Source organism: Epinephelus lanceolatus, chromosome 1 (assembly GCF_041903045.1).
Source record: "Epinephelus lanceolatus isolate andai-2023 chromosome 1, ASM4190304v1, whole genome shotgun sequence".
In the NCBI taxonomy this organism is placed as follows: domain Eukaryota; kingdom Metazoa; phylum Chordata; class Actinopteri; order Perciformes; family Serranidae; genus Epinephelus; species Epinephelus lanceolatus.
Window position 1 is genome coordinate 659055 of NC_135734.1, and position 21267 is coordinate 680321.

The following is a 21267-nucleotide window of genomic DNA, read 5'->3' on the forward strand; positions in this document are numbered from 1 at the left end:
GCTGAAGACTCACCTGTACAGGCAGGCTCTCACCCACCTATAGCCAACCACCATTGTCTTCTCGTCGTATTTGTTGTCTTATTCTATGCTTTTACCTTGTTAATTTTGATGAAGCAAAATTTGGTGCCTGGAGCTGGGCCTGATGGCTCCCGACCTTGTCTTCAACTATTTGGTTGGACTCGCCTTCTACTCAAATAAGCATCTTAGAATCAATCAATCAATCAATCAATCAGTCAATTTTATTTAAAGAAAGGCACTCTTGCGCTTCAGCCAAAAATAAAGCTGGATCGGTGCTCACAGCACAGGACAAAATAGTAGACAGTACATCAAATGTGCCACTTCAAAAAATGACTGAACCCAAATGAAAGGAGGCTGGAGCACTTGATAAAATTGCAGAGCTTTTAATAAGGTGCAAACAGACTGACGTTTCGACGCTACTGCGTCTTCTTCAGAGTCAAACAGGTACTGGTAGAACAGTGGCAGTTAAATACCCACATCCTGAAACTCATACAGTATCTCACTGGTAAATGAGAATGAGGGAGAAATTAACCAATCCTGTTGAGGCACTCATCAAAAACAGGGTGTAAAGAATCAGCAATCCATAAACAGAAAACACTCCCCCTAAGAATGATGAAGATGAGAGAAAAAATAAAGTCCATGCAGTTCAACAGTGTTCAATGTATGAATCCAATAAGCTTCTCTTCTGAGGAGTTTGTTGACAATATCTCCACCTCTCTGTGGGGGGGAGACCTTTTCGATGCCATAAAAACAGAGAGAAGCACAAGAACCATGATTAGCTTTAACATAATGGCGTGCTATTGCATAATCCATGTTGTGATTGTGAATAGCAGCCTTATGTTCAGCTATCCTGGCTTTAAGAGGGTGTTTAGTCTGTCCCACATAAACCTTGCCGCATGGACATTTCAGTATGTAAATAACATGGGTTGTGCTGCAGTTGATAAATGAGTTAATTGTGAACTTTTTCCCCGTACGCGGATGACAAAAATATTTAGAATCAGTTGAGTTGGAGCAGTGGGTACAGTGACCACATCTATAAAAACCTAGAGGTGGGGAGGGTAACCACGTAGACCTGGGAGAGGGAACACACAAGACAGTATGGACCAGTCTGTCTCTTAATGAGCGCGCTCTTCTAAAAGAGAACAGAGGGGGTTCAGCACAAATGTTTTTGAGGGCAGGGTCACTTTGTAAGACGTGCCAGTGTTTTTTCATAATGTTCTTAATTTCTCCCGCAATAGGAGAGAATTCGGTGGAGAAGCAGAGACGTGGTGCAGATGAGCGCTTGGATTTATCAAGAAGGCTGGACCTGTTAGTGCGCGCTGCCCTCTGATAGGCTATCGATATATCCCTCTCAGCGTAGCCTCTTTCCAGGAAGCGCTCCGTCATTTCCACTGCCTTGTGCTCAAACTCCTCCTCAGTGCTGCAATTCCTTTTCAGTCGCAGAAACTGTCCCGTGGGAATATTTTTGATTAATTGCTTGGGATGATGGCTATCCGCTCTCAGGAGAGTGTTTCTGCTTAATGGTTTGTGATAGATTGTCGTGTCCAAACCCCTGTGTTTGTTTTTGTAAATGGTCAAGTCTAAAAAATTGATTTTTTGTTTGGATTGTTCAACTGTAAACCGTAGAATCTCCATGGTAGAGTTAATGAAATCGAGGAAATCATTAAGCTCATCAGTGGTGCCCGTCCACAAAAACAAAATGTCATCAATGTACCGTTTCCATAGGAGGATCATAGAGTTAAATGGGTTGTTGGCTGAATTGTGAATGAACTTATGTTCCCAATATCCCATCAATAAGCATGCATACGATGGCGCAAAAGCACTCCCCATGCTTACCCCTCGACTTTGCAGATAATAGGAGCCTGCATATTGAAAATAATTTCTGGAAAGAATTATTTCAGTAAGTGTCACCAAAAATTCATTGGGGGGCAATACCTCAGTGGGGCATGTTTGGAGATAAAATAGCAGTGCTTCAATGCCAGCATCATGAGGGATACATGTTTATAAACTTTGGACATCACAGGTTACAAGAATGAACTCCTGGTCACTCTTGAAAGAGTCTAACAATTTCAAAATGTCTGTAGTATCTCCCAAATAAGAGGGGAGATGGGAAACATGTTTCTTGAGAAAAAAAATCGAGATATTGTGAAAGGGGTTCTGTAAGACAACCAATACTCGATACAATGGGTCTAAGAGGGGGGTTAATAAGAGATTTATGAATTTTAGGGAGCCCGTAAAACACAGGACAAATAGGATGTACTACTGTCAAGAATTCTTTTTCTTGTTTCGTGATCCATCCTCGTGAAAACCCTGACTCCAAAACCACATCAATCTCAGTTTTATATTGCTCTACAGGATTTCGAGTTAAGGGGGTGTATCAGCTTTTATCTGTGAGTTGAGACATGATGCTGTTATTATATTGATCAAAACTCCTAACTACAATAGAACCCCCTTTGTCTGCAGAGCGAATCACAATGTCTTTTCTCTGTTCTAGTTCATTCAAACATTTTAGTTCAACATTAGATAAATTCATCTTATGATTTGCCTTCTTACAGATTTTGGATAAATCATTTTCTACCAAGTTGCTGTACGTGATGATAGAAGGATTGAGATTAGAGTGGGAAACAAAACAAGATTTCTTTTTGAATGTTGCAGCTTCTCTAATGGGCAGACGAGTCTCGTCTGTATTAGAATTTCTCAAAATGACATCACTATTAGTTAAGACATTATGTCTATGAGAGAAAAAATGTTTAAGCTGGAGAGATCGAAAGAACTTGAATGTGTCAATTTTTAATTTGAATGGGTCAACATTATTAGTGGGACAAGAAGACAAGCCCTTACTCAAAATCCCAGTCTCATCTGCAGTCAGATGAGACTGGGATCCGGTTGCGTTGGGAGCGACGCAGCAGCTCGGGAGCATAATTCTCTGTGTCTCTTTCATATTTCTTCATTTTGTAGCTTTGCAGCTCCTGTTGAAAGGATCTCAGGGAAGTCGTGATCTTACTGGTGATTGTATTGAAAGTCTCTGTGTCAACTTGTGCCTTGATTTTCGATTCCAGCGATTTGATTTCTGCATTTGTCTTTTCTTTCTTTGTCTTGGTTTTTTCAATAATCAGCAGCATCAAGTCTAGAGAGCATTTGTTCAGAATTTGTTCCCATTTGTGCATAAAGTCTGTGTCATCTCGGCCGAAGGACGGGGCCTTGTTCACGCGAAGCCCACGAGGAATTCGTTTTTCTCTCCAGTACTCTGAAAGGGTGATAGAGTGCCAGAGAAAGCGGGTGTCTCTCTTTCTTAAGTCCTCCAGGTCTCTCTCGAGGGAAAGAATGCTTGGCACTGGTGATTCCAGAGCTTCTTGAAATAATGAGTGCGGTAATATGATGTTAGCACCTTGTTTATCGGTGAATGATAAAGTCTCTGACTGTGTCTCAGTGGTCGCATTAATAGATGCAAATATACTCATGGTTCTTCAGAGATGGCAAGCTGCACAGAGAGGGAGGTCGTCCTGGAAGATCTCCAAGGTTATATCAAAGAAAGGCACTCTTGCGCTTCAGCCAAAAATAAAACTGGATCAGTGCTCACAGCACAGGACAAAATAGTAGACAGAACATCAAGTGGGCCACTTCAAAAAATGACTGAACCCAAAAGAAAGGAGGCTGGAGCACTCGATAAAATTGCAGAGCTTTTAATAAGGTGCAAACAGACTGACGTTTCAACGCTACTGTGTCTTCTTCAGGGTCAAACAGGTACTGGTAGAATAGTGGCAGTTAAATACCCACATCCTGAATCTCAAACAGTATCTAAATGGTAAATGAGGATGAGGGAGAAATTACCCAATCCTGTTGAGGCACTCATCAAAAACAGGGTGTAAAGAATCAGCAATCCATAAACAGAAAACACTCCCCCTAAGAATGATGAAGATGAGAGGAAAAAAAAAAGAAAGAAAGAAAGAAAGAAAGAAAGAAAGAAAAATATATATAATTATAATAATAATAAAAATAATGATATTTAATAAATAAAATATAGAAATAATAATAATAATAAAAAAGAACGAGAAAAGAGAGAAAATAAATAAATAAATAAATAAATAAATAAATAATATATATACAGTACAGGCCAAAAGTTTGGACACACCTTCTCATTCAATGCGTTTTCTTTATTTTCATGACTATTTAAATTGTAGATTCTCACTGAAGGCATCAAAACTATGAATGAACACATGTGGAGTTATGTACTTAACAAAAAAAGGTGAAATAACTGAAAACATGTTTTATATTCTAGTTTCTTCAAAATAGCCACCCTTTGCTCTGATTACTGCTTTGCACACTCTTGGCATTCTCTCGATGAGCTTCAAGAGGTAGTCACCTGAAATGGTTTTCCAACAGTCTTGAAGGAGTTCCCAGAGGTGTTTAGCACTTGTTGGCCCCTTTCCCTTCACTCTGCGGTCCAGCTCACCCCAAACCATCTCGATTGGGTTCAGGTCCGGTGACTGTGGAGGCCAGGTCATCTGCCGCAGCACTCCATCACTCTCCTTCTTGGTCAAATAGCTCTTACACAGCCTGGAGGTGTGTTTGGGGTCATTGTCCTGTTGAAAAATAAATGATCGTCCAACTAAACGCAAACCGGATGGGATGGCATGTCGCTGCAGGATGCTGTGGTAGCCATGCTGGTTCAGTGTGCCTTCAGTTTTGAATAAATCCCCAACAGTGTCACCAGCAAAACACCCCCACACCATCACACCTCCTCCTCCATGCTTCACAGTGGGAACCAGGCATGTGGAATCCATCTGTTCACCTTTTCTGCGTCTCACAAAGACACGGTGGTTGGATCCAAAGATCTCAAATTTGGACTCATCAGACCAAAGCACAGATTTCCACTGGTCTAATGTCCATTCCTTGTGTTTCTTGGCCCAAACAAATCTCTTCTGCTTGTTGCCTCTCCTTAGCAGTGGTTTCCTAGCAGCTATTTGACCATGAAGGCCTGATTCGCACAGTCTCCTCTTGACAGTTGTTCTAGAGATGGGTCCGCTGCTAGAACTCTGTGTGGCATTCATCTGGTCTCTGATCTGAGCTGCTGTTAACTTGCCATTTCTGAGGCTGGTGACTCGGATGAACTTATCCTCAGAAGCAGAGGTGACTCTTGGTCTTCCTTTCCTGGGTCGGTCCTCATGTGTGCCAGTTTCGTTGTAGCACTTGATGGTTTTTGCAACTCCACTTGGGGACACATTTAAAGTTTTTGCAATTTTCCGGACTGACTGACCTTCATTTCTTAAAGTAATGATGGCCACTCGTTTTTCTTTAGTTAGCTGATTGGTTCTTGCCATAATATGAATTTTAACAGTTGTCCAATAGGGCTGTCGGCTGTGTATTAACCTGACTTCTGCACAACACAACTGATGGTCCCAACCCCATTGATAAAGCAAGAAATTCCACTAATTAACCCTGATAAGGCACACCTGTGAAGTGGAAACCATTTCAGGTGACTACCTCTTGAAGCTCATCGAGAGAATGCCAAGAGTGTGCAAAGCAGTAATCAGAGCAAAGGGTGGCTATTTTGAAGAAACTAGAATATAAAACATGTTTTCAGTTATTTCACCTTTTTTTGTTAAGTACATAACTCCACTGATGCCTTCAGTGAGAATCTACAATGTAAATAGTCATGAAAATAAAGAAAACGCATTGAATGAGAAGGTGTGTCCAAACTTTTGGCCTGTACTGTATATAAAAAAATTATATATATATATATATATATATATATATATATATATCTATACACACATATATAAAATAAAATAAAATAAAATGATAATAATGACAATAAATAAAATAAATACTAATAATAATAAAATAAAATTACTAACCACCTAGAGATGTAACCCGATGTTTTACAGAAAACATGAAAAATTAAATTCTTCATTAAGTCCATGCAGTCAATTTTATTTATAAAGCCCAATATCACAAATCACAATTTGCCTCACAGGGCTTTACAGCATATGACATCCCTCTGTCCTTAGGACCCTCACAGCAGATAAGGAAAAACTCCCCCAAAAAACCCCTTTAACGGGGGAAAAAAAAGGTAGAAACCTCAGGAAGACTAGTCTTGCTACCAGACAATCAGAGATCTCTGCCTTCTGATAGTCTGGGGACACTCCTTTCTAAAGTGTGTTTAACACACCGGAGAAAACAGCCGGCAACAAAGCAATGCCCCCTCCTGGAAATGTGCGCTCCCCCTTTTCTCATCCGCAAGGAAACAAACACACAGAGAGCTTGTAAATGGATGCCGAGAGATTTAACTCCGTTTTATCAAACGTGTGCGCAGTCCACAAGATTGTGGAAATGAAGCACTTACAGCAACTTTGTTTAGAACTTTTAATGCAGTCGGACTATATTTACGAGCACAAGAGTTCAGCGAGCCACCGAGGGACCGCCCTGCAGATTTACTATTGGTTCTGCAACGTAGGGAGTTTTTTTAAACTCTGAAATTGTATCCGCCAATTTAAACACAAAATCAGGGAGAAAGACATCAGCCTTTAGTTAAGCAAAATGTCTAAAGACTGACTTGTGAGTCTACAGGAAGAGCAACTGAGGAGGGATCCCTCTTCCAGGACGGACAGACGTGCAATAGATGTCGTACAGAACAGATCAGCATGATAAATTAAGAGTAATCCGTATGACACAATGATACAGAAAGAGAGACAGAGACAGAACAACAGAGACAGAGAGAGATGCAGGACAGACAGTAATGACAGTATCTTACAACAACATTAATGAAAGTAATAATATTATAATTATAATTCTGGCTATTGTGGTACAATATGCTGAAAGTATAAATTAATATCTGATAGTATGCATATGTGACAATAATCATATGTGTATAATAACAGTAGAAGTGTGACTAATGATAACAGCAGCAGCAGGAGGCATCTGGCAGGACCACAGCAGCGCAACCACACACGTCACACCATCCAGGCACCGCTGCGATATAAGTTAACCTGCGAGACAGGCACAAAGGCTCTGGAGAAGAAGCCGAGTTAGTGACATGCAGTACGGCCGAGTTAGCAAGATGCAGTAACAGGACATGAGAGAGAAAAAGAGAGAAGGAGAGAAGGTGCCCGGTGTATTATTGGAGGTCCCCCGGCAGACTAGGCCTAAGTCAGCCTAACTAGGGGCTGGTACAAGGCAAGCCTAAGCCAGCCCTAAATATAAGCTTTATCAAAGAGGAAAGTCTTAAGTCTCGTCTTAAATGTGGAGACGGTGTCTGCCTCTCGGACCACAACAGGAAGATGATTCCTCAGGAGAGGAGCCTGACAGCTGAAGGCTCTGTTGGTTAGTTGATGTTGAGAAAATCACTGGAGACACGTAGAATCAGGTGCAACCGAGTTTAATGTGTTCACAGGGAACAACACATACAACTCAATGAGTCAAGCTCTGGAACAAGACTGAAGTTTCACTCTCTGAGCGCTTTCTTTTATGCTGGTGAAGATTCTGTTGAATCTCCACCTTTTTTCCTTAATCCTGCCCACTTGAGCCAGAACACATGTTTTTTTTTCCCTTTTGGGTGAGTCCAATTCTATTGGTGTATTCTTTTCACGCCACCTGGATGTGAGACACGTTGGTGTCCAAGTCCAAGGCCATACAGATAGCTGAGAGGCCCCAAGAGGCCCCAGCAATTTCCCCCAATGTGTTTGAGCCAAGTCTCGCCATTTTTTAAAAAACACTGGGTACACATTAACACTGAGTGCACACTGAACTCAAAAACACTGATAGCTCTAGGCACTCCTTACTCTAGTTCCACGTGTCTTCATGCAATATATGACAAAGTGTGTGTGTGTGAGTACAATACATGATTACATATAATAATGCATAAACAGGGGTATTAACTTCAACAAGCATCTCAAACTTAATGACCTTATGCCAGTGTATATCTACTGATTTATTATTTCATGATCTGTGTAGTTAAAGCTCATCCTTACACTACACCCCCCACCCCCCCACCCCCCCTTTGGGGCTGAGAAGTCCCACTAATTAGCAGAGGTGAAAAAAAAAATATATTCCCCCTTTGGGACTGAAAAGTCCCATTCTACACGCCAACAATACAATAAACATTAATCATGATCCAGTTCTAGTGGTTATAGTTCTATCTGTGTTCATTAAGAGTAAGATATTCACTCAATAGTAATACTTTATCATAATATTCAGGGTTACAAATTGTGATTTTTAGAGGTATTATTTTAACACATGAGGTATATCACTAACACACGAGGTATATCACAGTGGGCTATATTACCATTCCAGTGCATGCATAGTTATATGATGTTTACAGCGAATAAGGCACACAAGTAATCATACAACAGTTAATATGGTCCAGTCTCTGGTTATCAGGAGCGAAGGCCGACATACCAGCCACTCGCAGACGACGATATGATGCAACCTGATCCTGTAGCAACTCAACCTCCTGCTGCAATTCCTGGTAGGCTGCCAGCTGCCGCTGCAGGTCACGGTTATCCTGTGTCAGGGAGTTGACTTGTGCGCATAGGTTAAGTATCTCCTGGCGATCCTGTTGGTGCTCTTTCTTTAGGGCCCAGCGGTTCTCTGTTCTACTAATCGTGTAGGAGCCGGCCTGCAGTTTGCGCAGCTTTGGCCGTAACTCGGGAGGGAGGCTATGCACCAGCCGGTGGTAGGGGGTCTTAGGGACACCATGAAGCAGGGTTCGCAGATCATCCACAAACTGCTTCTGTCTCTCCGAGGTAGGCTTCCCATCAGGCTAGTAACGGAGGTATTTCTCTACCTCCTCAGGATATACCTCATACTCCTGTTGGGGGCAGTGGTTTCTGTGGCATGGGTGTTGAAACCCAGACCGGTGGGTCATCCGTTGAGTGGGGCTCACTGACAGGTGGGCTGGTTGGAGACCAGGATGCGTGTACAGATGCCTGCTCCTCTGCATCTGTTTCGGGGTCTTCCTCTGAGGAAGAGGATGTCTCAGAGGCTGGCCCGGGCAGTGGCGGAATCCACTGGTTGCACTCAGGGGTGTCGTATTGCAGTTGCTTCTGCATCATGGAGGTTGGCCAGGTCTCAGGTGCAGCCAGCGCCATGCACCGAGATGAGGAAGGTGCCACGCTGCCTGGACACATCTCCCAGGGGTTCCTCATTTGGCTTGGCCTGGGGGGGTTGGTTGAGGGTTCCATGGCCTGATGTCTCCCCTGTAGTTGTCGATCCCCATCCCATCATGGCCATGCCTTGGCTTGGGGTTTCAATCAGGGGCTGGGGCTCCGGCATAGTACGTTGTGGGTTGTCAGCGGGGCTGAAGGGGGTCTGGTTCGGGGTTTAGGTCAGTAGTGGCTGCATGGGCGGAGGCGTGTAGGTCATTGGTGAGGTCATCGGGGCATAATGGTACCAGCAGGCTTCGATAGGGGCTCCTCCTCAGGGCACATACAGGGGTGGAGGTCTGTTGATCAGCCTGGGAGACTGGTTGAGGAAGTTTGGACGATACTGCACAGCTTGGCGCTCCTGATGGTAGACTGGCCCGGGGTGGCACCCTGGGCTCTGATGGCATGGGTATGGGGTTCTCCAGTTGCTGGCTATGCTCTGCACCTATCTACATGTTGTGAAGGACACAATTCATTTTTCTCTTTTTCCCTTTTTCCACTAACTGCTCAACTATATAAACAAATTGTGCAAGTTGGTTAGTTTCTATGTCTGTTGCATTTAGTGATTATCCCTTGCCCCGTTTTGGCTCTCCCCTTACGCGATCTCATACTGCCCCTCCACATTCCCATTCACTGGCTCGTATAGGTAATAATTTACTCGAGAATCATCTCGTGCCAATAATTCTATTTCTTTGGGGAGCCTTGCCTGTTGATTTATCAACACGACAAACTGTCCTGTGGCAGTTTTCATGGCCCTTCTCACCATAATTTGCACTAGGGGAAAGACACAGCAGATTATTATGACAATGGTCAATACAACAAGTCCAAATATTATCCCTATTGTCTGCAACATCTTCTCAATGGACAACCACTCCAGAAATTATGGGGTGTTGGTGTTCCAATTGGAATGCTGCACGTTTTCAATTGCTCTACGAGCTCTTTTTGTGCTATCATCAGCTAAACTTATTATTGTAATTGGCCCTGTCAGCATAACTGGCACACCAATTCCAGTCCTATTGGCTGGTAGCACAGCTCATACCTGTCGATCTTTTTTCACACATCCAGAATATATCTGCCAGTGGATCGGTACCTTTGCTGAGATTGTAAACCCAAATCCATGTGGCGTGGGTATGGTTACGCCCCATGGCATGTGAGGTGGCCGCTGTACCGCTCACCACTTGATGACACTGAATCTTAGCTTTGTCTGTAGCTTGGCATGTTTTTGTGTTCCAAGTTCGATTGGTTTTAACATGCGTGAAATTTTCCCACTTGCACTGGATCAACTCCTCCGCTTCGTGAGTGGTGTCACTGAGGGTGGAGTTTTCTAGCCAATATTCTATGGCTCCCCATGCCACACAAAATGGAAATACAGTATCGCGTGCCAAATGCACTACTGGTGGTATCTGAAATTCTTTTTTGGTTTGATCAGGAGCACCAGATTTCGCGATTATTTACGTAATTTGCTTTCCCCGCCGCCATCCACATGGTACACTGTGCAAAACAGGTTTCTGTGACAGGCTATGCATGAGCTGTTGGTTACCTGTTTGGCAGAGTATTCTAGCCTTTGGTAGAAAATATTGGATCTCCAAGTGGTAGTTCTTATCAATTCCGTGCCCTGGGCTGGCACATTTCTGGGTCTCCTGTGAGGTTCTAGACTTAGTTTGAGCCATTGTTGAGCTATTTCTACGAGTATCATGTGCCCAGTGTTTATGTTGGTGCAACCTTTTTTGTCACACCAGACTCTTGCAGTCACCATCCCTTCTGCACTACATTAAGGTCCTATAGGCCGGCCATGAAACCTGATGTTTCCTGGGCCCTCCACCAATACATCATCATAAACCTGCGATTTATAGTAGGTCAGCTGTACTATCTCTCTACAAGGTATCTTTTGTTGCTTTACGGGCATGGATCCTAGTGCAATTAAACAGTTGTCTATCTGTTTCTGGTTCTGTCTGTCTTGTTCTGCTCCCTCACTTTGTTTTACCCCTGTCATGACAAGCAATAGTATTAGTAGCACGGCAGCTATTACTCCTGCCTTGACCCCCCCTCCCCACACACTCTGGCCTGACCTCCTGCATCTTCTGGGGCTCCCTCGCTATTTGGCCTACTAGGGTGCAGGTCCCCGTCCTGGGTTTGAGTCTCCTGAGTCTGAGTCTGAGCTTTCTTGGCCTTCTGGTGCACCTGTGTCTGAGCTACGGCTTTCTTCCTCTTCTTCTTCTGCAGCTTCCTCAGCTTTCTCTGCTCTTGCTGCCCCTGTGCTCTCATCAGCATCCCTACGGCTATCAGGTGACGACTCATGAGACTCATCGCTAGCCACTGTGGAGGGGGTGCTCCCTTCCGAGGTACTCTCTGGTGATACCCTCCCCGGTAGCAACCCACTACTGTCACTCTGGGCTCCGTTCGGATCCTGTCTGGCTGCCAAACGTAAGAATCGCCTTGTCCCCTGTTCGCCTCGCCTCCCCCTTCCGGTTGACCCCCTCTTCCCCTTGGGGGGCTTCGCCTTCCCCTTGTGGCCCAGAGGGAGTTGTTCTCCGTCTAGCCCTGGGTCGAGTAGGTCTCTCCAGGTTGTTAGCTCTGCAGCAGTGGTTACGATGGAACCAAATGTCCTTACCTTCAACTTTCAAGGCTGTTGGGGTTGCTAGTACAGCCTTGTATGGACCTTCCCTTCTTGGCTGGTCCCACTTTCTTTTGAACACCTTGACGTACGCCCACTCTCCTGGGAGTATTCTCTGAAGATCTTCTGTGATCTCGATCTTTCTGTCTTCCGTGGCCCCTTTCACCTGCTGGAATATGGCCCTGTGGATACGAGTTAGACCTCGTAAATAATCAAACATTTCATTTTGCAGTTGCTCCATTGGGGGCCCTTCATAGGGTCCCCTCAAATATGGTATTGGCATGGGTCAACCCATAAGCATTTCATGCGGTGTTAGATGCATGATTCTGCTGGCTTGTAAACCCATAGACATCAATGCGAGAGGTAAAGCATCCACTCAATTAAGCTTCTCCCTGCTATCTGCCACTATTTTGGCTATTTTCGTTTTCAAAATCCCATTGGCTCTCTCTACTGCTCCCTGTGACTGGGGGTGGTAAACGCAGCCAAACTTTTGTTTGATGCCCAACTGCTTCAATGTCTCTTGTATCACATTAGACACAAAATGTTTACCACTGTCTGACGATATGGTGTCTGGCATCCTGAATCACAGAAAAACTTCTCGACAAAGAAATTTTTCATTGTCCCGTGATCCGATCGTGCAGTGGCTGTTGCCTCCACCCATCTGCTGTATCTGCATATGACTACCAAGACATATCTCATTCCCCTTGCGCTAGGCTGTGGTCCCATGTCTATGTAGTCTAACATGAGGTGTCTGAACGGACCATCTGGAGATGGTATGTGAGCCAGTGGGGCTGTGAAAACTTTCCTGATATTGTACCTTGCGCAGTGTTCACATTCGCTTAGTACTCTCTCTACTGTGGCAGCCATGAATGGTGACCATCATACTACCTGCAATCATCGTAGGATCTCCCCCCTTGCGCAATGGCCACTACCATGCGCCCAAATTATGGCATGTCTTAACAACAGGGTGGGTAGTACAAAATGGCCATGACTACTTCTCCAGACACCATTTGCCGGGCCCTGTGTTGCTGTTCTGATGGCTCCTCGTTTAACCCATAGCCGTGTTTTTTGCTTCATTAATTCTATTTTGAGTGGCTATGAGAGATGACAGAGTAGTGAGGGTAGCACAGGTCTTCTATGGTTAGCATGGGTGCAATTACTGTACCCACCGCCACTTGTTTGGCAGCTGCATCAGCTAAGTTATTGCCTTTAGCTACCAGGGAGTCAGTTTTTTGATGGGCTGGGCATTTAATTATAGCCAGGGCTGTAGGAAGGGGCATGGCTTCTAGCAAGCCAAGGATGGCATCCCCATGAGTGACTGGAGTGCCGTCGGCTCTGCGGAACCCTCTCTGCTTCCAAATGTTAGCATGAACATGGCATACACCATAGGCATATGCTGAGTCTGTGTACATTCAGCGACTTTCCCTCTGCCAATTTACATGCTGCTGTTAAAGCTTTTATCTCTGTGAGTTGGGCTGAGCATGGCTGGGCAAGTTTGCATGATTGTATCGTCATAAAAATTTGGTCAGCCTTGTTGAGTTGGACAACACTGTAGCCTGCATGGCTACCTGTGGCATCTCGAAAACAGGAGCCGTAGACAAATAATGTGAGGTCAACCGGAATTGGTTGGTTATGCAAATCTTTTCCAGCTCACATAAATTTCTCTGTGTCCTGAAGACAATCATGTGGCATACCTTCCTTGGGTAGCACCATCTTTGTGGCTGGGTTAATGATGGTGCATCGTTGAATATTGAGTTCGGGGGGCAGACAAGATGACCTTGTAACCCGTGCGTCTGGCTTGCGTTAAAACTAATCTGGGACTGGTCAATGGGGCGTGAAGCTGGTGAGAGGTATACAGAGTTACGGGATGTCCCATTGTTAATGATGATGCTTTTTGAAATGCAAAAACAGCTGCTGCTAGCCCTTGATAGCAAGGAGGTAAGCCTGCCTCTATGTTATCTAGCTTGGTGCTGTAATATGCTAACAGTTGTTTTCCTGTGGGTGTGTCTTGCATTAGCACGGCGCAAGCAAACCCAGACTTCTCTGCCACATAGAGATGAAAAGGCGTAGAATAGTTAGGAGTTCCTAGGGCTGGGGCGGACTGCATGTCTACTTTTAAAGCTTGAAATGCACCTTCTGCTTCCTCTGTCCAAGGTAATTGTGCTGTGTTGTTTGTCTGTCCTGCCGCTTTTATTAGCGCTCTAAGTGGAGCAGTTTTGATGGCATAGTCACAAATCCACGGCCGGCTGTATCCTGTCATGCCCAAAAAAGACAACATCTGGCCCACCGTTTGCGGTTGTGGGGCCTTGATCACTGTTTCTACCTGAGATGGTGCAATACATCTTTTATCCCCACTTAACTTTCTGCCCAAGTACTCTACAGACTGCTGGCAGAATTGCCATTTGTCCTTACTGACCTTGTGTCCCCCTTCTGCCAATGCTGTGAGTACCGCAATAGAGTCTTGTTGACACTGCTCTTTTGTAGCGCTACAGACGAGCAAATCATCTACATATTGTAGCACCGTGCTTGACACTGTCAAATGGGCTAGGTCTTGTGTCAACACGCAATTAAAGATTGATGGGGAATCTGAAAATCCTTGTGGAATACGAGAATATGTATATTGCTGACCTTTGTAGGTGAATGCAAACAGATATTGAGAATCAGGGTGTATAGGCACGCTGAAAAAAGCAGAACACAAATCAATGACTGTGTACCACTGTGTATTTGGTGGTATGATTGAAAGCAACGTATGTGGGTCTGGAACATGTGGCGTCTCTGCGTCCACCACAGCATTAACTGCTCTTAAGTCATGCACTAAGGCGATAGTCTGTCGAATTGGATTTTCTGATGGGGAAGATGGGTGTGGCTCTAGGTTTTAACCAACACCCCCGCCCCCACCAAGCCTTTAATCATTGGCCTGATACCATCAATAGCATGCTGCTTGAGAGGATACTGCCTTTGATATGGTAAATTAACGTGTGGTTTTAGTGTGATGTGAACGGACTGGGATGATTTTACTAGTCCTACATCTGTCTTATGAGCTGTCCACACCTGCGGTGGAACTTGGCTTATTAACTGCTCATGTTTGCCTGCGACTACCATATGTGTAGATGGGCTTCTGTCTACCAGTATCTTGTCTGCAACTGTTTCATCACCTGCCTTGAATGAGATTCTGATGTACTGTTTGTCTTGAAATGTGGATGTATTTGTTGTTGGTGGGTAGCCATTCTCGCACCTGCAGTGCACACCTGACCATAGGACACAGATGATGAGACTCATAACCCTCTGCCACTAACAGTGTGACGTGTGGTGCGGAATTTGGGACCTGAAACCACCCAGACAATTATTCTGGGAGGCAGACGGCTGCTGCTAAGCCCTGTGGTCCCAAGTACATGTCTTCACTTGTGATTAGACATGGTTTTCTGTTGAGCACTGCGTCCCAACATTCTTGATAGTCTACATGAGTCTGATCTGCGTCGTACATGAGTGTGTAGTGCAGTGGCAGAGTGGGGGTGTTTGCTGCGTCGAAGTGTAGCTTGACCCATGGCTCCCATTCGGTCCAGGCCTGTTTGAGATGAGACTCCTCTGATGTCAACTGGAGCCAATAGACCAGTGCCTGTTGTGTTTCTGTTGCGTCTTGGGACAGCTGTGGCATCATGCTTTGTGGAGGGTCCTCAGGGAAGTCCAAGTACAGTCCATCTTGGGTACACATGATTTTAGCCTTTAGTGGACACAATATGTCTCTTCCCAGTAAGTTCACAGGAGTGTGGGCTGAATAGAGCAAGGGTGCCAGTATAACTTTTCCTGCAATGAGCATTGGAACGGGCTCCGTTAATGGTATGACTTGCGATTTCCCAGAGAAGCCTACTGTCTTTATAGACGAATTGGAGAGGGGGAACCTGGAGCCTTCTTTCCCAATGCATGAATACGTAGCCCTTGTGTCTACCATAAAAGGGTACTCACGTTCGTGGATGACAATGGGTATGGTTGGTTCGTCATGTGGCTGCAGCAAGATGACTGGTGAGATTAGTTCCCCCTCAGGCTTCTCTGGGCAGCCCTACCACGGGCGCCCTTGCTCCGTACTGGGCCAGTTTTCTGCTGGGCCCGCCCATGGATTGACAAAGCATTCCCTGTGTCAGTGGCCTGGTTGGCCACATCCCCAGCACAGGTTATCAGGTGCAGCAGAAGTTGCTCCTGGGTAACTCGCGCCCATTTCTTGGAGGCCTGGTTGGTGGTAGGGTGCGGCCTGTTGGTAGGTTTGTGGTTGGGGCCCTGCTTGGAAGTTTGGGCCTCCTCTTCATCCTCCTCGAATTGCCGTGCCTCCCCTAGGCCCACCCCGCCCCCGCCCCCACCCCCTTGGGGGCCGCTGGTTTCCGTTGTTTCCTGATGCCTGCCGTGGGTAATAGTAGTGATGATGTGTGGCGTTGGCAGGGCTGGTGTACTCTGTTGTATTTGGGTGTATGGGGGCCGTTTGTTCAGCCATTTGAGATGTTGGCTGGGGTTGGACGGGTTGAGGGGTTGCCTGGTTGGCCATGATGATGGGAGCTTGGATCTTTGTTTTCTCTTTTTCTTTCTTGGCAAGCTTGCTCAGTTCTCCCAATTGTAGCTGTGTCAGTCTGGTGGCTAGTTGTTTGTTGTCTTCTTCCTTTTTTTTCTTCTCTTTCCTGTAATGCTCCACGTGATGGGCGATATGCTCTGAGAACATAGGCCAGTCCATCTTCATCAGTCCCACCACACCGTCCAAGCCCTGCTGCACATCTTCTGGCATGGCCTTTTTAGCCATAATTTTGAATAGGCTCTTGGTTGTTTCATTGGCATTCCACTCTTCTCCTGTCTCTTCCTTCCACCTTCGTTGGAAGTTATGTAGGAACCTGGAGGGACACTCGTCATCAGACAGGGTCTCTTCTTCCAACTTGGATGGGTCTCTCTTTTCTGGGTACTGTTTTTCTCAGCTGTTGCCACACCCTGTTGCGGTGTGCTCCAAAGTCTGCAGCGTCGAATGTGTTGCCAGTGGCTACATGGCCTAAATGAGCCTCATTGAGCATGTCATGGGTGGTTTGTTTTCCTGCCACATACGTGAGTAGAGCCTTGATGTCCCCCATTGCTAGGCGCATGCCAGCTGTGGTCTCTTCCAATGCCATTATCTACTTATCGGCCCCATCTGTGAGGACAGGCAGGCGCTCAGCCAGGCCTACCATGTCCATGAAGGGCCATGGTTCATACTGGGTTCGTCCTGATGCTCTTGTCACTAGGGGGCATATGAAATCTGGATTGTTGCTGTCCTCCTCACAAGGGGCAGGCCTTTCAACTATTTTTACTCCTCTCAACACCATCCTATTGCCCCACTCGCTCTGGTACCCTTTGTACCTTCTCTCTTCACACCCTTTTCTGGCGAGTTTTGTCTCTGCCAGCTTCACCTTGCTCGTCTCTAGAGTGCCTTGAAGCTGTATTGTTGCGTGCTCTCTTGAGGCGCCGGCTGGGGGCTCACTACCTTCTTGCTGGGAAGCTCTGGAGTTGTTCAAGTGCGCCTCCAGCTAGTTTATCTCTTAAGCCATATGTTGCATTCTATGATCGCATTTCTTTATAGTTCCCTCCCATCTCCATAGTATTTCTGTTCGCCTTTCTTCTTCCGGTAATGACTATGCAGAGGCACTGCCTCTCAGGCACCAGTCCTCGCCATCTACCTGTATGATGTCTGTCGTGTTCCTGGTCAGCGGTGGGTCGGTGAGGGCCTTCTCTCGCCGCATTTCATAGGCAAGGTCTGCCTCTAGTCGCGCCAGCAATCTTTGGGTTTCCGCCTCCTCCTCTCTTTCTCTCCTGTGCCACACAGCTGGGTCTCATGCTCTTACCGTAGGGGTGCTCGTATCTTTGCATGATTTGGGGGTCTTGGATCTGCCCGCCTGAGATTGTCTCTGCTCTCCGTCCTCCATGTGTGGCTCTTTACCCCTTTTCCACTGGTCTCTGGCTTGGCTGTACCCCCTGCTATCTGGCTCTGCCTCTTCCGCATCTGTTTGTGGTCCGTGCTGACTCTCCTCATCTTGGCATGAGTCCTGTGGGTATGGCTCAGACTCCAGCTCCCCATCGGAGCCCCCTATGTCATCTTTTGAGGAGGTATGCTGTCATTTGTCCACTTTTCTTCTTCTGTTTCTGCGTCAGTACAGGGTGGTGACTGCATCGTCAGTATTCTGCGTGGTCCGGGCCACTCTCCGTCTCTTGCTTTTGGGTTTAGTCTTAGTTGCCTTGGCCAATGTCATTGTAAACTTCCCTTCTAACTGGCCCTCCATTGCCACTACCTTTGCCTCCCTTACCAGGTACTGTCCTGTCTCTGACTGTGGTATGTCCTGTGGGTATGGGGGTGGTGGTGCTGGTACCACGCCTCCCTGTGTCTGTGGCTCCTCTGAGTGCTTGCTATGCTCTAACTGCACCATTTGCTTCCTACCCCCTGCTTGTCTGAACCACCCCAACATTTCCCTTTCCTTGGTCCTTTTGTTTTTCCACACAGTGCTGGATTCGGTTCTTTCGACTTGGGTGTTGCAGCTTTAATACCTCTGCTGGGGTTAGGACCACTTTTTCCATCTTTCCCTGGTTGGCACTGATGAAACCCTGTTTTACTTAACTAGCCCTTGGGATGTCTGGCTGTTTGTCAGTTTCTTTTTTGCGTATTAACACTAATATTTTCCCTACTGTGATAGCAGTTTTATATTTCTTTTCTCACGGGTTATATTGTAATTTGCATGACCCGTCTCCTTGGGAGATTTTTGTTAAACAACCAAATTTCCCTGTTGCCCACTCAACCTTTCTGGGCACGACAGCAATTTGCAGCTGAGGAGTGAATCCCACTCTGTCTACTAAACTCTGTAATATTACCTGGTTCAGAGGAAGTGAAGTTAATGGTCCACACTTATAATTGTCACACAGATATTGCAGTAGTGGGTCTAGTGAAGAGGGAATCCACAATCTGCGCAAAACTGTCTCCCACGGTACGCCTGGAAATTCCTCCTGTACTTGCTTCAAATTTGTGATTTTAGTGATTAGCCAAAGCTTTAGTCGAATCAGTTGCTTGTCTTGCCACTGCTCCTCACCCTCGTTGTCTATGTAAGTTCTTTCTAGCCAAAAGTGTGTTCTTATACCTCGGGTTTCTACAGAGCCCTTTGTTGTGCAATGTTCCTCAGCCCAAGTCTTGTCTTCACTGCTGCCTCCCTCTTCCCTCTAATTCTAGACAACACCCTTTGCTCCCCGTTTTTATTTTATGCTTATTTCTCTATTTTAATATTAGTTCTCATATACCCGTTTTACTGGTTGTTTCTCCTCTATTTTATCTATCTCCTATTCTCCTCCTGATATGTCGTTAGTTTATTGTGTTATCAGTTTTTATACATTTTTAGATTTATTCATTCTTATTGTATTTAGAACAATTTTGTATCTCACTCTATAGTATTTACAATTTTTACACTTTGATCGATCATTGCCGCCGTCCCGTAAGGCCCCTTAGCGGCGTGCGCTGTAACTCTATCTTCCTCAGATCGCCGTCCCATAAGGCCCCTTAGCGATGCTATTGTCCTTTTTACTGTCGCAGTCCCATAGGCTCCTAGCGACTTCTTTTTCAATTCACCTATCAGCGTTCTGCACTGTGCAGACCTGTTCTCTGGTGTAGCACCCCCGCTCTCTAGGCTGAGGTGCTACGAGACTAACAGTGGTATCCACTGAAGCTTTTTATGAATTATCTCTCTCTTTAGCTCATACAGGTTACTTTCTGTTGTCTTATGTACTTCCTACAGTAATTTGCTATGCCTTTCACACACACACATTCACTCTTTCCGCCCCATGGTCACACTTATTGCACTAGATTCAGCTGTCTCCAGTGACATTAGTTTTGTTTCAATGCTCTACTAATTTTCAAACAGTTATCATATTATAGTTAGGTTCTTTAGGAGAGGAAGTTGTCAAATACCTTTCACCTGGGCGGCCCCCAGCACTGGATCCCAGACGCACCCGGTTTAGGCAGAAAAAAGCTCTGCTTACCTTATTTGGTGGCCACCTGTACGTCTGGTGCGCAGTCCAGTGCTCCTGGTCTCCGGATCTGACCTCCTCGCCCTCTGACGCTGGCTTGCCACTTGATGAAGCAGAATTTGGTGCCTGGAGCTGGGCCTGATGGCTCCCGACCTTGTCTTCAACTATTTGGTTGGACTCGCTTTCTACTCAAATAAGTATCTTAGAATCAGTTAGTTGATGTTGAGAAAATCACTGGAGACACATAGAATCAGGTGCAACCGAGTTTAATGTGTGTGGCTTCTCATTCAGAATGAAATAAATCTGAATGAAATCATTCGGAATTAAAGTTTTTCCAGGTAGTTTACATGGGAAATTTTCATTCCGAATGAGGGTTTACATGGGAGATCAGTTTAATCGCCTTTATTCGGGTCTGCGCATGGTTTGGGGCAGGGAAGGTTTCTGATTGGATAGGGGGTGGGGCGGATGTTACGTGTTTACGTTTACTGGAAGAAAACACTGTAGTCCTCGCTCCGGATAACAAGATTCTTGACGACGCCGTTCTTAGTGTCTTTTTCGGGCTTGTTTTGCTTATATTCTTGAAGCAGCAGTGCGACAACAACCTTGTTCTGCTAATGCTTCGTCTGTTGAGGAGGAGAAGGGAGGTAGAAGGTCGAAGAAGGGAGATAGAAGACTGTGCTTTAGCGAATGGAAACCGGTGAGTGCAATGAGTCTGACTCCTCTATCTCAGCCTGTTGCTCTGCGCGCTACATCATCGCGCCAGAAGGGCAGGGAAACGAGCATGCGCAGAAAGAACGGAATGGCTGGAATCAGGTAGGAGGTGTATACAAGACAGGACTTCCATTCGGGTTCTGAAAAGGAATATTCCACCCCTGTGCACCCGATTAGATTTTCTTTCGGGTTGGCTGTTTTCATTAGGGTTGAGGTGTTTACAAGGAGCATTCTATTTGGGTAGGGTTTCCAACCCGAATGCAAAAGGAATACATGGCTCCATGTAAACGCACGTACTGAAAGGATTTCCTGGGGCTCATTTTGACATTAAGTAGACATTCTGTTCATTATCAGTGGTTTGCTCAAGAGGTATTTTAACATACAATGTTTTCTTCTCCTCCCACTATTCCACCTATCATATGTACATGAGGGCTCGCATACAAGTAAGTGCACAGATACAAAAACATAGAGCGATACCAAAAACAATCAGAACAGGGATCAGGACATGAATGATCAGAGTACCCCAGGGGCCAAAGTGGTTATTTAACCATTTGTTGAAGCTAAAACCTGCTGATTCAGCATTAAGAAACATATCAACTGTGATTGTTTCTATATTTCTAAAAGTGATCTTAGTGGGGTCAGAAGTTGGTTTGAATTTGAATAAACTGACAATAGGATTTGGGCAATATGACATCCCCACAAACTGACCTGTGCCATTTGAACATAAAAAATTTGGTGTAAAATGCTTCTGTCTATGGGGACCTCAGTTGG

At 45.4% G+C, this 21267-nt stretch overlaps 1 protein-coding gene across 1 annotated transcript in view; it reads left to right on the plus strand.

Moving 5' to 3' along the window:
- The window catches only part of LOC117251027 (dihydropyridine-sensitive L-type skeletal muscle calcium channel subunit alpha-1-like), a 590852-nt gene that overhangs the window by 476986 nt on the left and 92599 nt on the right, over window positions 1-21267 (plus strand). The gene's annotated exons all lie outside the window — the stretch shown is intronic.